Below are 19,007 nucleotides of genomic sequence, written 5' to 3'. Positions count from 1 at the left end.
ACACGTTGGAAGACTTCCCACATATGCTCAATAATGTTCATGTCTGGGGTGTTTGGTGGCCAGCGTAAGTGTTTAAAGTAAGAAGAGTGTTTCTGGAGCCTCTCTGTAGCAATTCTGGACGTGTGGGGTGTCACATTATCCCTCTGAAATTGGTCAAGTCCGCGGAATGCACAATGGACATGAAAGAATGCAGGTGATCGGACAGGATGCTTACGCACGTGTAGCATGTCAGAGTCGTATCTAGACATATCAGGGGTCCCATATCACTCCAACTGCGCCCCACACCGTTACAGAGCCTCCACCAGCTTGAACAGTTCCCTGCTGACATGCAGGGTCCATGGATTCGTGAGGTTGTCCCCATACCCGTACACGTCCATCCGCTCGATACAATTTGTCGGCCGAACAGGCAACATGTTTCCAGTCATCAACAGTCCAACATCGGTGTTGACGGGCCCAGGCGAGGCGTGAAGCTTTGTGTCCTTCAGTCATCAAGGGTACACGAGTGGGCCTTCGGCTCCGAAAGCCCATATCGATGATGTTTCGTTGAATTGTTCACACGGTGACACTTGTTGATGGCCCATCATTGAAATCTGCAGCAATCTGCGGAAGGGTTGCACTTCTGTCACGTTGAATGATTCTCTTCAGTCGTCGTAGTCCCCGTTCTTGCAGACTGTTTTTCCGACCGCAGCGATGTGGAAGATTTGATGTTTTACCGGGTTCCTGATATTCACGGTACACTCATGAAATAGTCGTACGGGAAAATCCTCGCTTCATCGCTACTTCGAAGATGCTGTGCCCCCATCTCTCGTGCGCCGACTACAATACCACGTTCAGACTCATTTAAATCTTGATAACCTGCCATTGTAACAGCAGTAACCGATCTAACAACTGTGCCAGCCACTTGTTGTGTATATAGGCGTTGCTGACCGCAGCGCCGTATTCTGCTCCATTACGTATGTCTGTATTTGAATACGCATGCCTATACCAGTTTCTTTGGCGCTTCAGTGAATTTCAGTGTGTATACAGAACAGACGATTAGCTGCGTTATGTTCGTTTCAAATACAGATCTAACTGAGTTGGTACTAAATCGATAAATTTAACGGCTGTACAGTATACTGGAAACTGGGTCCGACTGTAGTTGATGAATTAGTGAATAACACGCTTAGGCGATGGGGTAATATGATTTGGATGGAAGCAGGTGAACTGCCTAGGATGCTGATTTGATCAAAATTTGTGTATTATTGTTCTTAAATGTACGATAATTTCTGATGAATGTGGCAGCTCCTCCTTCTTCCATATCTTCTCCACAGAAGTAAGACGCTAAATCTAAATCCTTTCGTATTTAGTACTAGTGGTCACATGGGATACAGAGAGGCAGGTTTTGCGAACTACTTATGGCGTATATAATTTATCATAGAAATGAGTACTTCCTTAATTCTACCCCCCCCCCCCCCCGATCTCGACTATTCATCGACTTAACTGTAACTGGATCGAAAAAATCTGGTCCGACTTAAAGTTATTTGCATGGTTGCATTATTCTTGTAAAAGTTAATTTCTTTCTGTACTTCCTGCACTAAAAAATCGTTGTTCTGACATCTGTAACGACTGCCACTTTACCGCTCATGTCCGATCAAATGCGTTCTATAGAAGTGGAACGTAGGCGAGTAAAGACACAGTTACAAAAGAATACAAATTTTAGAGCTATAGAGTTGCAGAAGAATACCGAAGATCAAACTTGTAAATCGGACAACTGATGAAGAGATACTGTATCGAATTGAGAGAAAAAGAAATGTATCGTACAACTCAACTAAAATAAAAGATAAGTTAGATAAATTAATAAGGAATATTTATAGACTTTAACTTAGTCGTAGCCTGCTGTCTAATATTTAAAACTTTTTACGAGGCTGCTACGTTTAAATTGACGTCATATCATTCCATAAAGGGCATGATGCACTGAACCCATTTTTCCTTATGTTAAGAGTTCGTGATAAAATATCGCACTTAAACAACTCAGGGTTTAATCGGCTAGCCCCTGTGGGACTCCAACCCGGAGCTTCAAACTTCCTACAGCTCTCTCTATCTCCTTTGAGTCTGCAAACTGGAAACCACAGTACTTCACGTATCTTAATTCCTGCCACACACGATTCCTGGAAGATAATCAGCATAAATTAAATACGTCCATGGGCAATGAGTGATGAAAACGACATGCAAATGCACGATCGTATATACCGACTTGACGTTTATGATGAGACACGTCGCTGACAGCGAAGCAGGTTCGCGTTAAACATGGCGCGAAACTATACAACTGCCTGCTTCCTAGCAGTGGCGTTGGAAATAAGAGCGCGTCAAAGCTGATTGGGCCAGAAAGAGGAATGATTTTTTTGTCAAGACAGGTTCTGTAATTCCATCCGTGAGGTTACGTTTTAACATAACTGAGTCCTGCAGTTGTTCGAGTCGAAATAACGAGAATTTTCCACTCGATTATTCAGGTATCAACTTCTTCCGTATTAAGGGGTTATGTGATCCATGCTAGCAGCATATCTAATCTCTGAATGGTACATACTATGTACTACATGTGATCATGCTTCTGAGTAAGTAGTTGCGATTTCGATGATTTAATAGCGTCTGCCAGCGGACCTGAATATGGACTTAACTGGCCCCAAAATCACGTTTGTATATATGACCGACAGGAACACAGCTGTTAGTAGGAAAGAAATTTTGTGAATAAAGAACTTTTGCTATTGTACAAAGGTGGTGCGCAACTCGACGACGCCTAACTTAAAGCTGTAACTCACTATGGATTGCACCCTATTAGAGTAGGTTATGTATGAAGTATGGTAGACCGTAAGTGCAGAATTCCTAATAGATTTTCTCGTCTAATTTCAGGAGAGTCTACTCACACTTAGCTCCACAACACGCGAATGACTAGAACGTCTGTTTGGCAGTCTGGTTATAGTGGGTGAGTACTTTTAAGTATTCGCCTCCATGAAAGTCTTCAAATAAAATGGGGATGTCAAGAACTTTAGTGCAGCAGACAGTCACTGCACGACGTCGCAAAAGTTGTGTATCTAAATGGAAGCAACACCGAGAAAGCTGTTATTGCGTCAGTTACTCAGGTGTTAAAAATTAATGTAAAGGAGGTTAAGAAAATATTTATAATTAGTAGGTGTGACAAGAAACACATTATGTGAAAGCGAAGCTGTACATATGAAACACGAATGTATGGTGTTAAAAAATGTGGATTATTAATGGATATAATTGAAGAGCCATTGTGCAGCACGCAATAGAAATACTTATGCCGAGAAAAGTTGTGAGGGATGAGGCACATACGACTAATCATCAGCTAGAGATGGGACAGGCTTTCCGTCGTTTAACAGCCTTGTTAGAAAGTTCCTACGAAAGCGACGAGAACTTCATCACAGGTTTAAACGAAGTCGAAGCATTGCTAACAAGCAAAAGTTAAATGAAACCAAAGTTAACGTGAGGGGAGAGCCGTTCAGACGAGCAGTGAATTGAAAAGTCTACGGATCTAATGAAAAGTGTCAAGAAGTTCTGGCTGTGCGTAATCGGATCAAAATCGTCTATACATTTACAGGTCATTCCAGTCTAGAAGATACGTCGTTGAACAGAGGAACGTAAAGTCCGTATCACACCATAAAAGTTCTTTGTGAGATATCTTTTATAAAAGACGTTTTCTAACATCTTTCACAGGTACTGGGGCACTTTTATTTCGTTTTCATGATAGTTAGGGCTTGGTCCTACCCTTATAAAAGATTTATCAAACAACTTTGACATGTATTACGTACCTAACCGCAGTGGTAATTCTCTCAGGACAATCTGTTATAGAATTATGGAACACGTTTTATGTTCCCGCAACTTTACATTTTTGGTGAACGGATTCTCCTCTGAGGGTTTCTGCGAACATGGACTTTTACGAAACTCGTCTCTCTCTGTTCATTCAGGAGACTATAAGACGTTAGATAACGGCGCCCATGTTGGTACCGTTTTCCTTTACGTCTGGAAGGCGTGCGGAACTGTTTCGCACTGTCACTTGGTGAGCAAAATACGAGCTTACGGAATATCGGACTAGCTCTGAATTCTGGTCTTTCTAGCCGATAGAACTCAATATGTCATTCTTAACGGAACGAGATCGACAGACGTAAAAGTAATTTTGCGCGTACGCCAAGTGCGTATGTCTAGGGCTGCTACTGTTTGGGGTTGCATGCCGAGTGTTCTACAATCCCAAAAGACTTTTTGCACAGGAGCAAAATAAAATAAAAATGTATCTATCAAAATGCTATTCACTTACAATGGGAGCATTAATCAGCACGTCTGCCTTTCGTAACTTTGTTCGTTATGAAGGTTTAAACTGCAGTATGTGTTTCGTAAAGACGTACAACCCTATATTTTTTGCTCTGTAATCCACTTCCTCTCATCAAGACAAGTTCAAAAACGTATCACAGTCACAGAGTACCATTCACGTAAACAAGACGTTATTGGAAACTGACTTTGACGCTCATGTACTAGCACATATCGGAGATAATGGGGTTACGTACTAGCCCACTTGCTGGAGTTGACAGTAAACAAATGGAAATCCAAGGGAAATACGCCATGGTCATTCAGTCAAGCGCTTACAGGTGAAAGTCTGAGTACAGTGTACAATAACGAAGAGGATGTAGAAATCCCACTCACTCTGTGGCAAATGCAACTCTGTGGAAAATGTAAGTTAGCGGAACAGTAAATGCAATAACGTTTTCTTATATAAAATAAAAAACAGACCGCCTTCAGTCACAAGTCTTTTTTTTATTTCACTGTACGATGCGTTTCGAGACCTGGGAAAGGGGGGGCATCTGCATACATTTGATCAGTAGTAGTAGTAGTAGCTTTATTCATCCGTAGATTTCAAAGTATTTAAAAATTTAGATTAATTTAAAATAAGCTAATTCGTATACACATATATTTATAGACTTCTAGTTAGAGACAATCATTAGATTTACTCCTGGTATACAATACTTTTTTTACAAATAACTTATTAAATAATGTAATGCCACATTGTTCACTCATATCTCACTATTAGTCAATGCACACACTATACATACGTTGTTTCATAACACTTCACTCACTACACATACACACCCACACACACACACACACACACACACACACACACACACACACACACACACACACAAGAGGAAGAGGTGTTAGAATTGTGCTATTCATAGCTTGTGGTAAGTATTTCTAAATTAGTACTTGTCCTATTAACAGTACGTAGGTATACCTGAATTCCCAAAAATGATGTAGACTGATCAAACATTTGAAGATGAACGCCCAGGATATCATGCATTGAAATAAAAATCACGATTTGTGATTGAAAGATGTTTGTCTTTTTTATTTTACGAAGGCAATATAGTCACGGAAGCAAGAATGATAGCAGTGGATTAAATTAAGTAACGTTTTCTCAGTTGCGTTATGGGTATGTACAGTATACTAATTTAGTACTTTTAAATAATATTTTTTTGCAACAGAAGAGAGAACGGTAACCTCGTAACTTAGTCTGTGCGATTTCTACTACGATTACGTTTCCCTGAGTTCAAACTTTCCGTTTCCTGAAGCGCCGCAAGACGAGAAAAGATCCGTCGGGAACGTCGGTTATTGTCGGATACCGCTCTGTGCAGAGTTCCTCTGCTTGAATAGCAGTATGCCTACCTTCAACCGCAATAAAAGAAAACTAATGATGCTGCAGTTTTTAATAAAGGGCTGCCTTTACTGTACATAACATAACGTTTAAAATCACTACGGTGCTCCAATATATGTACCTTTATTGTGAATACGGAAACACTATTGCAATTATTCTTCTGCTAACTTACATTTTCCATAGATGAGTAGCATTTCTACCTTATCTTTGTTGGTGTGTATTGTATTCTCACAAACCTTCAACCAAAAACGACTGACTGAAAAAACAGTGTGCATATTTATTGTGTTTCCGTTTGTTTACTGTCAACTTCAGCGAGTGAACGATTACGGTACATCCGCTATGTGTTAGTATGTGAGAGCCAAAGTCAATTTTTTGTCACGTTTCTAGTAACGATAATGTTTACGTGAATGATACACTGAGATATGGTTTTGAACAGGTCTTGAGCAGACGAAATGGATTACTGGAAAAAAAAAAACAGGGTTAAAAGTTTCCGGAGGTTGATTATTTCCCGAGTCAACCGTGACTGACATTTCCGCTTTGTGGGATTGAGGGTATTTTGAACATTTAGCTGATCTATCTGGGTTTCAGATTTTGCCGAGACTGATACTCTGAGAGTACATGAACAGTTCAAATAGTTTCTCGCAATATGCGAGAGAGAGGTTGAGTCTGCCTTGTGAACTAGCTGCTACTAAAATGACTGGAACAACTAGGGCCACTAATGAAATGGTTTCGGAAAATAAGTAAAAACACTTCAAACGTATTCAGACTTGCACTCAATACTGCAACGTCTGCAACAATCCGACATCCTGGTTTCACTGTCATCGATCATACAGTGCCGACTTGGCCCCAACCACTTTTCATATGCTTCTAAAACTTAAAGAATATCTTCCAGAAATATAGTGATTAAGCGGTGCAAGCAGACGTAATGTTGTGGCTCCGTCAGCAAAGTCAAAGTTGTAAGTGATGTTATCAACAATCTGGTCTCTCGTTGGAAGAAATGTGTTCATCGCCAGGGTGACTATGTTGAGAAATAAGTTCGTAGATGTGAAGGACGAAGATGCAGAATGGTAATAACGTTTGTTATATGTAAAAAACTTTAAGAGGTTTCAAAAAAAAATTCGGAGGCATCACTTCTCAGCAGGCCCTCATACGAAAAGTGTTCTTGGTTGTTTTGGGGAAGGAGACCAGACAGCGTGGTCATCGGTCTCATCGAATTAGGGAAGGATGGGGAAGGAAGTCGGCCGTGCCCTTTCGGAGGAACCATCCCGGCATTTGCCTGGAGTGATTTAGGGAAATCACGGAAAACCTAAATCAGGATGGCCGGACGCGGGATTGAACCGTCGTCCTCCCGAATGCGAGTCCAGTGTCTAACCACTGCGCCACCTCGCTCGGTGAAAAGTGTTCTGCTGTTCATGTCTCCGTAACGAGCAAAGTTACCAGAAAGGCGAACACACTGGTTAATGTTACCTTGGTATCCAAACAACATCTGCGTCATAATTTTTTTTATTTTGCTTCTGGACAAAAAGCTTTTTATGGTGATTAAGAGAAATGGAACCCCTGTATACTTAATCACTCACGCAGCAGATGACCCATTGCTGCTCAAGACAGTTAACAAAGAGGGTTGAAAATATCTGCATCACGCTGCTCTGATCTACAAGAGATGGAATTTTTGATATTTTTCGCCGGCTGCAGTGGCCGAGCGGTTCTAGGCGCTTCAGTCCGGAACCGCGGGACTACTACGGTCGCAGGTTCGAATCCTGCCACAGGCATGGATGTTTGTGATGTCCTTAGGTTAGTTAGGTTTAAGTAGTTCTAAGTTCTAGGGGACTGATGACCTCAGAAGTTAAGTCCCGTAGTGCTTAGAGCCATTTGAACTATTTGCTATTTTTCAAAGTCTTCTTGCTGCTTTTGCATTTTGAGATTTGTGGAGGTAAGTAAAATTAGAGCGCTATGGAAAACTTTTTGACAAGGTTGGCTGCGCGAGGTGTTGTGGAGTTCCAGTACACATCACTATCGTTTCATTCTTATTCGATATGGCTGATACGAATTTGATAAATGATTTACGGAGTCGTGATGACACTTTGATACTACTGTGTAATTGGCAGTCATCTGTTCTGTCATTTTGTTTTTCATCCTCGGCTGTGAAGTTTGCTTAAAATGCAGTGTTGACATGTGTGTCTGAGGGGAGGGGTTGATGGAGGGGGGAGGGGCAGGTGGGTGAAGAAGGGGAGAGAGACAGAGAGAGAGAGAGAGAGAGAGAGAGAGAGAGAGAGAGAGAGAGACTGTTTCCGAATGTCGCTTGACAGCCGCGTAGGATGTTTAGCAATGTTCCTTACCAAAGTGTTTTTTTTTTTCATTTATGAGCTTTTTCTCTGCGTAATTGCTACCATGCCTTGGTATTTTTCGTATACTGTTACCGTTTGATACTAGTGATTCCTGAACTTGTAGTCTTGGAGGTCTGTAAGCCATTTTTTTTTAGCGGGCGAGTGTCTGTCACAATGTGTTTCACAACAGTGGGGTGTGTGTTTTCATTCTAAACATTTTACACTTCTCCCATTTACATCGATTTCCAGTTACTGTAGGTTAACTAAAGTATGCTTGCTTCCCTAAAATTATGCTTAGGATGCACTCGATGTACTTAATCGTTTTTTATAATGTGTTACTTCTTCTGTATGCTATTTTTTCCCAAGTTTACCAAAATGTTTTTCATTCTACAGTTTAGCTAGATGTTAAATGTCAGTACACGCCAAATATTCCAAATGTTATGGACTTTCTCTTCTTATTTGCCATTGATTTCTTTCGTCTGACCATTAATGTTGGTTACTTTTACAGTATCGTGTGTGTGTAAGGTGTCAATCGAATTCTTATTTTATCGTTCAGTCTATTTGCTCTGTTTCATTTGACTTCCATATCGAGGCTAACGACCGCAAACAAAATGACGGCACACGTGACTGCAACCGGTGTTATCGTTATTTACAATACCTAGACGTGCGAAAGAGTACGAGGAAAACGTTAGTGATTGCCGCATTCAGCTCTGCAGCAAGATACGCAACTAACAAATCATGCAACATTTTTATCACTATGACTAAAAATAAGTGAATTACTGGCGTCCACAGACAGTCGAAAACGCAAAAACATCAGCAAGACTCTAAGAAACAACTTCAGTCCATCAAGTGTGGTTCAGATCAGAACCACTATAGAACAGTAAGCATCACACTTAGCTTATCACTGTAAATAATTTGTCGTGTAATCAATACTCACAAAGAGAGTTCTCTCAATGGTGATATCTGAAGCCGCGCAGGTGGTAGAATAGGCATGTTTATTAAAGGTGTCTAGTTGCAGCCATCTTATGCGTACTTTCTGTACTGCAACGTACACAAATCACTCTTTCAATGTACTGTATAGTTAAGAGAATATGGTAAGTTTCAATACGTAGGAAACTTGTAGACGAAAGGAAAAAAATACAACTCTAGAAAGAGTCTCATTCCTTTTCCTTTTACCTTTTGTTGCTTTGATAAACCGAAGTGAATTTTTTTTGTAAGATTCTAGTTCCATAAATTAAAAGTAGTTATAATCCCCCACATACGACCAGTGTTTTCGACAGGTTTCTCTTGGTTATCCGTAAAATTCCGGTACTGAAAACCTTCTCGCAAAAGGTCCCAACTGTGAACTCTTATGCCCTAACTCGCTTGGAACTTAAGTTAATTCAATTGTACATAGAACTGGGCCTCAGACAATCGCACTAGCTTCGGCTATGGAACGAAAATTAAAAAAAAATGTGTTTGTTGTCACTCGTATTTTGTAAATCCCTTTTTCGCCTTTTCAGCTCCCTAGAATTTAGCTGAAAATAACAACAAGTTAAACAACTGCTGGCGCTGTAAGTTGAGTATGGAATAACATATGAAAAAAAGAGGAAAAGAGAGAGAATGTTAATAACTGTTGTCCTGGTTACCATTTCAATAATTACCCACCAAAATTTTTTGAGCGGTAATAAAAATTAATGTTTCTGGTGACAAATTTTAATAACAGATAGCAATCATCCTCTCACATGTTTCCATCTGTATATTTTATCTAACTCTGTCACAGTTACGACATGAAAAATTCGTATAGTCTTTTTAGTAACCCGTTACTCAATTACTACTATATTGCTGACACGTGTGTCATGACAGTACTGCCAAATAACGTCCGTCAGAAAGTCATTGGCCTACATTTCGTGCAAGGTTGCTCGTTTATTGGGGGCTTCTACTTGAATGTTCCGGCCATAATCATGGCTCCTTTCCACTAGAAAAGGCTACTGTACTCGAAAGAAATCACAGCCGAGCTCTTGGCACACTTCGCAGAGGACGGGACACAGAAGATATCCTATCGTTTGTTTTCTAATAATAGCGTACGTATCAGTCGATGTTATTGAATAGCAAGAACGCCTCATTACTCGCTTCTCGTCCCATCCTTCAGAAAGGCACAAAAATTTGCAGTTATCTGTTAGCATACCCTCGGGCAAGGATAGAAGAGAGACGTTTGTCAAGAACGTCCTCTGTGCCCGTAAAGTTTACCGAATTTCCAGACACTCGGCGGTGCGTACGTTCGTGATTAATCAAAATGGAAAGACGGGTCTGCGACCAGGTTAACAGCGTTGGCTCATAAGTCATAGTTCATGCTTCGATGAGCTGACCGCTTATATCAAAGTGTCAATTACTTGTGAGATAACGTTCTGGAAATATTCCAGCTGGACGACAAATATTGCGAAGCTGTGCGTAAAGCAATAAACACGAAACAAAATACACTGATACGCGTGTCCTATTAGTCAGTGGCAACATACGTACGACTCAGGGGACCAGCCGTTGGCTTGTTCTTTCAAGCATCTTTGTTACTGAAGCTGCTGCTTCTACTTTGATTTTAGAAATCGTATATAACAGATCCACTGCAGTAGTACGCTTTGAATAAGAGAAAAAAACCAGTCGCTTTTTGATTTACTTTTTATTTACTGATCCAGTACCATGAAGGTTACTGATATTTCTTGTATATAACACGTATTATAAGGGGTTGTAATCTCCTGTTTTTGCCAACTGCAAAACGAGAAATTCACTAAAATCGTCAGTTATCGACGTAATGGACACTTTCGCGATTTCTAGGTACAACATTTATCTTATTTATGGATGAAAAAAATATGCGCTGTTCTACTAGCATCTCTTTATTACGAATTGGTTATTTTCTTAGTGTACGATGATTTAATGAGCTGAAAATTGGAATGTAAAGAATAAGGACAAGGGCAATTTGTCTGGTTCCCAGCCCTAAATCTTTGTATATGCTGTATTACTATAGTTTACATGAAACTGAAATGGCGTAAATACAGAGAAAACATACACAGTTCTGTGCCTGATGTTGAAAATGTTTATGTGCCGTATTTGTATGGAAATCTGGCAGCGGTCTTCTTGAACAACTTTTTCTTCAGCATCATAATTATCATCTTCTTCTTCAGTCAATGACTTTAATACCTATATATGCTTCGTACATCTTTTGTCTGTCGACATTCTGATGGTCCACAATGGAACGCGTTTCCATGTAACCTTTCAATATGTATCCTTTGAATATGATTATATAATTTGTCTTTTCCTCCTAGCACCACGTTTTCAACTGGTGTCATATCTCCCTGTCTCTTCTGTGGCAATTTAAATGGCCCTATGCAAATTTATTGCTAGAGCATAGTGTGTGCTCTCGCCTACTCTTTTAATAGCCTTTGATCCTGCCATACAGGCAGCTCATTAAATCAAAGGTTTGTGGAATTCCGAAGCCGCTCTTTTTATTACCTTTGCAGACTGTACGTCCAATATTCCGCACATATCGTTGAAATTTTCCAAGTTACAGTTAATATCTACGATATATGATATCTAGCATACTATAAACTTGAAAAAGTTAAGACCTGAAATGATACTGATTCGGAGAATTAGCTTGTATCGTACCGGTGGGGATTATACAACCTCAGAGCGTATGCACCTGATAAACTTTGTACAGCTCCCAGCCTGGTGAGAACTTTTCGATTTGATGCCATTTAGTCGGCTTGCCTACCAATTTCACTGCTTATTTTATCGTGCAGTTTTCCATCGGAACCTGCTCCAGACCTTTTCACCACGGAAAACTCTGGGATGGTCACTGGAAATCGACTCCGGGACATCCGCTGTCGTAGCCAGCTACAGCGCTGACTACGATATCACGGAGGTGGACTGTATCTGTACCTAAAACCACAATAACAGCCGTAACAAACTTCTCTCCAGTATTATCCGACAGTGATGTACACTGTAATGATGAACTGCAGAGTGATGAAAATCGATTTAACATTGCAAAATATCTTAAGACTTAAATACATTGCATAAAGTAATAAGATTCACCTCCAGCTGTACCTCCGCAACAATTTCAACATCAAACACATAGCCGTGAATGCGTTCGCTTCATTTATACGGTTACAGGGACATCTAAGAGCTATTAAAATTCCATACACGTTTGCCGATTTCCATTCGCCAAAGACAAATGATTCCAACGCCGAATGATACGAACTATACAAGAAAACAATCTGCACCCATTCTCAAATAGGTTTTCATATGATGTGCCTAATCGGATCGAAATCGCTAATGGAGTAATAATTAGAGGCTAATAGAGCAAAGTGACTAAGCTGATTTCATCAATGTACATTGGCTTAGTGCAACAGTCACGGAGTTTCATCATCTACAAAAATATAGCTAACACACTATCAATGCCTGGGGTGAACATATAAGAATAGAAACTGTATTGGGAATACAGATGCTGATGCACATATTCCATTGCTAATCTCGGCAGTAAAATGCGGAAAAGGTATTCCTGCGTTTTATTTATCCTATTTTTCTTCCACTACTTTAATAAGTAAAGCAGACACCATCCTTAGGCTGGTTTGAACAATTCCGTGATTTACGGGCCCTTGGAGATGGCGTGCGCTTTCCTTCCTCCACTGAATCGCAGTATCCAGCCAGTCACGTATGATTCTAGCATTAGTCGTGGAATCCGAACTATGGTGCACTTTGCCACTTCGAACATAGACAAGGGTTGGTACAAGAGAAAGCTAAGATAAAAGTGTAACGCTTGAGCACCTAATCGTTACAACAGGACTTTGACACACGGTGAGGTCTAAAGTCATTCATTAGCTTAGTATGAACATATTAAGAAATATTTTACTTTGAAATGATTGTACCCTAACAGCTGTTCTCTGTAGTCGCTCAGCTTCGATATTCTTTCACTACTTGAGGTGTGATCACATTACGTAGGGTGTTAAATACCTTCTTTCAAGACAATAGAACCTGAAAATGGGCGATAGGCTCTGCAAGTTGTATCCGAAACTGGTGTATTAGGAAGAGGAAATGATTTTTAAGCGGTTTGCCACGTTTATTTTCGGCAGTTAGTGACCTGGTGCTCTATTTACATCTCAGAATGCTTTCAGTCAAAGAGCCCACCCAAATATCGCGGCCTATGGGCGTATGGAAGGAAAAAAAATTGAAAATTCCCAGATTCGGTAAAGTATTGATAACCTCTTGGAAGAAGAAAATATCTCACATTGCTTAACACAACCTCTGAAGATCTGACTTATACACTATTTTCTCTGACCCACGAGTGATCTGTGAGACATTTAAGCTAGTACAGTGTGGACGACAGTAACACCAGTGTAGGAGAGTATATAAAACAGTGAACCGACACATTGTATAATGTACTTGCAAATGCAAAGCACTAATTATAAAAGCCTGTTTTATCTTCTTTTGTTTATTCTTTTATTACCATTTATTTTGTTCTAGTGCTTCGAAACTATGGTAGATTCTGTCTTTCTCTCACGAACCGCGATTTACTCTCATTTATTTATTTATGCATTTACTTCAACTGGCAGGCTTATGGCCTTTAGGCTCTCTCTCGCATCTAACCAGACTTCCTTAGTGAGAAAACATTACGGTGTGTATAGTACATGTCCAATATATAATAATAATAATATGTGATAATTAATAACTCAGATTTTAAAAAAGTCGATCTTGTTAACGTTTAGCAGTTTCCTAATTACATTCTTGTCAGATACCAATGACAACAGTAATGGGAGTCAAAGCAGATAAAAAGTTGACTGGCCAGAGAAAGAGCGAGAAATAGCAGTGTAAGATTAATAGATGAGATGGAAGGAAGAAAATAGGAATAGAAACGCATGAGATGTGCAGAGATAGTTTACAATGTGACAGAGATATTGGCTCCCTGTTGGACAAAAGTAAATAGCTGGATTATGCCCAGGGGGAAGTTACGACGATGATATAAGATTAAGCTTTAATCTCCTCTTGAACGGAGAGTGGTTTTGGAAAAGTCGTAGGATACAATGTAGTTTGTATGGATGGAATACAGAAGGGGATGAAGAAGGATTTACTGTTGCTGATCATGATCTGGTACTGCAGTTGTGAAATGAAGCGAGGGGTGCTAGAGAGGACACCAGTAACTGAGAACATGGTGAAATAAAGAGAGTGTGTAGAAACCACACTGCCTATCCGGTTGCGTTAACCTGCGTATCGGAATGACTGATATGATCAAGCGACCTAGCCTTGCACACGTATATTGCGCAAGCGTTCGTAGCTAGCTCGAGTCCTGTGGAGTTTACATAATCTTCTGTTAATACAAAGGATCTATACTGGTGTAAATTACTTTATTAATTTAATCATATTGATTTCCTAATTAATTTAACTGAAAGTAGTCTAATCTTAATTATAGATTGACAATATTTTTGTTGCTGTAGATTGAGCACTTATAATCCGGGCAGTATTGTTAACTTGATAAAACTGGAGTGTGACTATCCGGGTGTTAACACATGCAGAGATTCCAGAGTTGAAGAAAACTCGACTAGTGACGTCTGCTCTCGTCATAATGGTACTGTCGCGCAAGGTGTGCTTGCGATGACTGCCCACTGATTTTGGAGGAAGTACACGAGCATTCTCGATACTATGCAGACGATATTCATCTCATTTTATATTGTTTTATACGCTAGTTACAATAATCTATACTTCTACGGCAAATGTTCGGTACTCCTGTAGCAGGTTCGTAGAGATCCAGAATTATATTGGTTTGTGACGTAGCTTGTGTGGCACTAGTTTTCTTAATCTTGGTGAGAATAGTTTTAAATGAACTTTCTTACATTCGTTCCGACCAGGTGGCGGTGTTCTAGTAACCTGACTCCGTTGAAAGGTAGAGAGACCTTCCATTCCGCATTAGATACATTTGAAAAACTGTATTTGTGTATATCGTACTACCTAGTTAGGCTCCAATAAAACTGTGGTTGTAGACAATAAGTTACTAATCTTGTAGTTCCAGAACATAGATAGTTCCCGTATTTGATATTCATCTGCATTACTTGTAATGATTTGAATAGTTAAAAAATTTTACAAATTTTGGTCCTTACAAACGAGCAAACGATTCTAGAATCAATATTCCAAGCTCCTCTGCAGTGTACGGTGCTCAGAAACTTCATAAAAAATTAAGACTGTTTTTCAAAAATGGCAAATGGCTCTTGCACTATGGGTCTTAACTTCTGAGGTCATCAGTCCCCTAGAACTTAGAACTACCTAAACCTAACTAACCTAAGGACATCACACATCCATGCCCGAGGTAGGATTCGAACCTGCGATCGTAGCGGTCGCGCGGTTCCAGACTCTAGCGCCTATAACCGCTCGGCCACGACGGCCGGCGACTATTTTTCGGACAGTATTGCCTACTCTGACCCTAACCACCCACGGGCAATGTTCATATCGCATTAGCTGTCCGGCTAAACTTCCCGATCAGTCTAACACCTAGTTTATCACCACATTAGTCCCCCTCCCTACCTCCTCTAAATTTTGTCCTTGAAAGGCTAGAGTCCAGGTTTGAAAACTAACCCGACACACGGTTATGAGAAACAAAGTTTCAAGCATGAAGCTGAATTCTGAATTATTTGACTCTTTATTCTGCAAATCTTGGCATTCACCACTTTTTTTTTTTTTTTTTTTTTTTTTTTTTTACAAACACACATGAAGATTTAGCGATCATAGTCAACGCCCCTCCGACATGTCTTCCACCGCACATTCCTGTTCATTCCCATATCGTCCATTTCTAGTGTCGTTACCTCCGAAAACTATACGAGTTGCTTAGAAAGGGAACGCTGGAAAATACAAGTTACGAAGTGAAACTTTCCTGTTATCTCCATCATGTGGGTGTTGGAAAAGCTTTTATTGTTTCTTTAGAGTTGCTCCGATATTTTTGTCTCAATGCGAATGAGACTGAATCATTTCATTCTATACGATTCAAACTCTTGGACGAATGAACTTCACCACGAAATGAATAAATTAAGGTCCACCATGCTATGTAACTGACAAATTACAATAAAATCTCATACGAACAGCTACGCATGTATAATCAAATATAAACATTTATAATCAAATCATATAAACATTTATAATCAAATACAAAAATTTATAAAATAAAGAAGAAACCGCCTTCAGTTAGAAATCGCGAAAGGATGCATTTCGAGCCATGGAGCTCATCCTCAGGTGCCTGAACAGTCTGTATCATTTTTCAACTTTAGGTTAATACTATTCCTTTCAAGGTTACATTAGTATATCACAAAGTGGCACATTGTGACTGCAGTTTTTACAAAACTAACACACGCCGAAAAATTATTTACGGCTTCCAGCAGTGGTTTTTAAGAAAACATAAGTAGATACATTAATACACATATATACACTTTTCGTCCTACATCACATTCGCTAACACAATTCAGAAGAAGTCAAAGAATATCAGATGTAAAGATGCTATCTTTCTACATATGCACAGACGTTGTTATTTCTAAGAAGGTACAGAGACGTTACGTTATTAATTGTACAGAGATGCTGTTTGTAAAACAAGGATTTGTATAGATATCAGTTATGAGTATATCTTATTAAAAGATTCCAATATTAAGAATTGTTTCTTTAGTGAAAAGTAAACTTTTGAAACTGCTGAAAGAACTGTAGCTGTTAAACTCTGTTCATTCAACTTGTTTCCGGAAGATTTTTCGTTGTGTAACATTATTTCTACTTGTTATAGTACATCAAGTTTTCTACAGTTATATTCTATGGGGAACTCGGTTAGGCTGCTGTGGATGTCACAGTCTGTGGCTGTTAGGGAACATGTGGTTAATTGTTGAGAATCTGTCAAAGTGGTTGAATCTGAAAACATCAGTGTGTTCTTTCTACAATGTATTGGAAGTTCTTCTTGTTTTGCATGTGAAGAACGGAGGGCAACTCTTACACCGTAATTTACATGTTCCGCTGTGTTCTGTTATTTGAGTGTTTATGTTTACAGTGTGAGGCAAGTGGTGCCCAAATTTGTGGTTTGTGGAGGAATATATTTTATATTGATAGTTCTAAACAAGCTAACGATTTTTAACAGAATCTTCCGTCGTTTCTTGGTAGAAAAACATTATAATAAATGAAAAGCACCAGTCTGCTTTTGTTCTACAATATTGTGATATTGTGTCTAAATATGGAATGCCTGCCAAGATTGGTGTTACGTCAGTTGTTTTTCCTGTAGTGCTTCTGTTAACTTACTGATGTTGGCCTATATTTTGTTGGACTGTTTATGAATTGATTTTACTGATCACCAATTATTTGTCAAGTTCATCTTTTGCGCCATCAGATAAGATTAAACGTTATCTACATATGAGCTGCAATAAACAATTGTTTCAACAGGTTTATTTTTTCCCTCAAACAATTCATTTTCTAATTGGTTGATGAATATGTCAGCCAAGATGCTTGACATGTTGTTACCCACAGCTAAGCCTTCTTTCTGTTTGTAGATTGTATCATTATATGAGAAGTAGTTGTGGGACAGTACTACTTCTTGTAGATCGACCAACTCTGAAATCTCTGGTACGATTATGTTTTTATGTTTGATAGGGATTTTTCTAATAATTTAAATTGTCTCTTTGACAGGTGCATTTGTGAATAGGTTAACGATATCAAATGAGGGGAATTTTTGTACCTTTGATGAGAGTTGTTACATTGTGCGCGTATGTTTTTATTAAATGCATGGCCTCCAAAGAGTAAAATTCCCAGAAGATATTATTTAATAATTGGTAAATATTTTATGCTGGTGCATATTCTTGGCGTTAACAATCAGTGTAACTGGGGAGTTATATTGGTTAAACATTTTCTTTATTTTATTTTTATCTTTATTTTATTTGAGTTTTGTGGTTGGGTCTTGGTTCAGTTCAGTAATACTGTTTCTGAGAAAAAAATAAGGTTTTTAGAAATGCAGTCATTTTTATAAAGTATAACGGTGGGAAAAAAGTGACAGAACAGAGAATGAGAAGACGGAAAAAATGAACATTGGATGTGGTGTAACGCAAGGATGCTCACTGTCACCAAAGCTACTCAACATACATAGAGAATAATTGATGGTTAGCCGCATGGAGTGGCCGTGCGGTTCTGGGCGCTACAGTCTGGAACCGGGCGACCTCTACGGTCGCAGGTTCAAATCCTGCCTCGGGCTTGGATGTGTGTGATGTTCTTAGGTTAGTTAGGTTTAATTAGTTCTAAGTCCAGGCGACTGATGACCTCCGAAGTTAAGTCGCATAGTGCTCAGAGCCATTTGAACCAATTGGTGGTTAAGGTCATTGAGGATTCAAGAGGCATTGTCGTCGGAGAAGAAAGGATAAAAGCTACAAAATCGTGGATGATCAAACAGCGCTGGTGGAATCATGAGTATTCCTAGACGTAAAAAAGGTAGACCAAGTAAAACTGTGAGGACGGGGCGTGAGTCGTGCTTGGATAGCTCAGTTGGTAGAGCACTTGCCCGCGAAAGGCAGAGGTCCCGAGTTCGAGTCTCGGTCCGGCACACAGTTTTAATCTGCCAGGAAGTTTCACATTTATTGGAGCGTTGGCATAGCAGAGAAACTCATGAATCTGATAAAGATATGTCTGAACGAAACACGTGCAAAGGTGAAGATGGGAAATCGCGTAACTGAGGAGTTTGAAATTGTGACTGGACTCAGACAATGAGATGGGTTGTTCCCTATCCTGTTCAACTTTGCCCTCGAGAAGATCGTACTCGAGACCTTCCAAGAGAACGAAGGGATTGAAATCGAAGGAAAGAAACTGGCATACTTAGCCTATGCAGACGACATCTGTTTACTCTCTAGGTCGGAAGAGGAGTTGGAGCAAATGACCAAAGCACTAAAGGAGGCTGCCAGCAAATTTGGGCTAAACATAAACGAAGCCAAGACAGAGTACCTCGTTATGACGCGTGGTCATTG

The 19,007-nt window shown here is 39.6% G+C and overlaps 1 non-coding gene across 1 annotated transcript; it reads left to right on the top strand.

Annotated features, from left to right (window-relative positions):
- The first annotated feature begins 18,515 nt into the window (after window positions 1-18,515).
- On the top strand, window positions 18,516-18,590 carry Trnas-cga (transfer RNA serine (anticodon CGA)). The gene has a single exon. It is a non-coding gene; the product is annotated as a tRNA-Ser (tRNA).
- The last annotated feature ends 417 nt before the right edge of the window (window positions 18,591-19,007 follow it).

The sequence above is a fragment of the Schistocerca cancellata genome, chromosome 3 (assembly GCF_023864275.1).
Source record: "Schistocerca cancellata isolate TAMUIC-IGC-003103 chromosome 3, iqSchCanc2.1, whole genome shotgun sequence".
NCBI lineage: Eukaryota > Metazoa > Arthropoda > Insecta > Orthoptera > Acrididae > Schistocerca > Schistocerca cancellata.
Note: the sequence above shows the minus strand (reverse complement) of the source record. Positions and strands in the feature narration are given on the sequence as shown.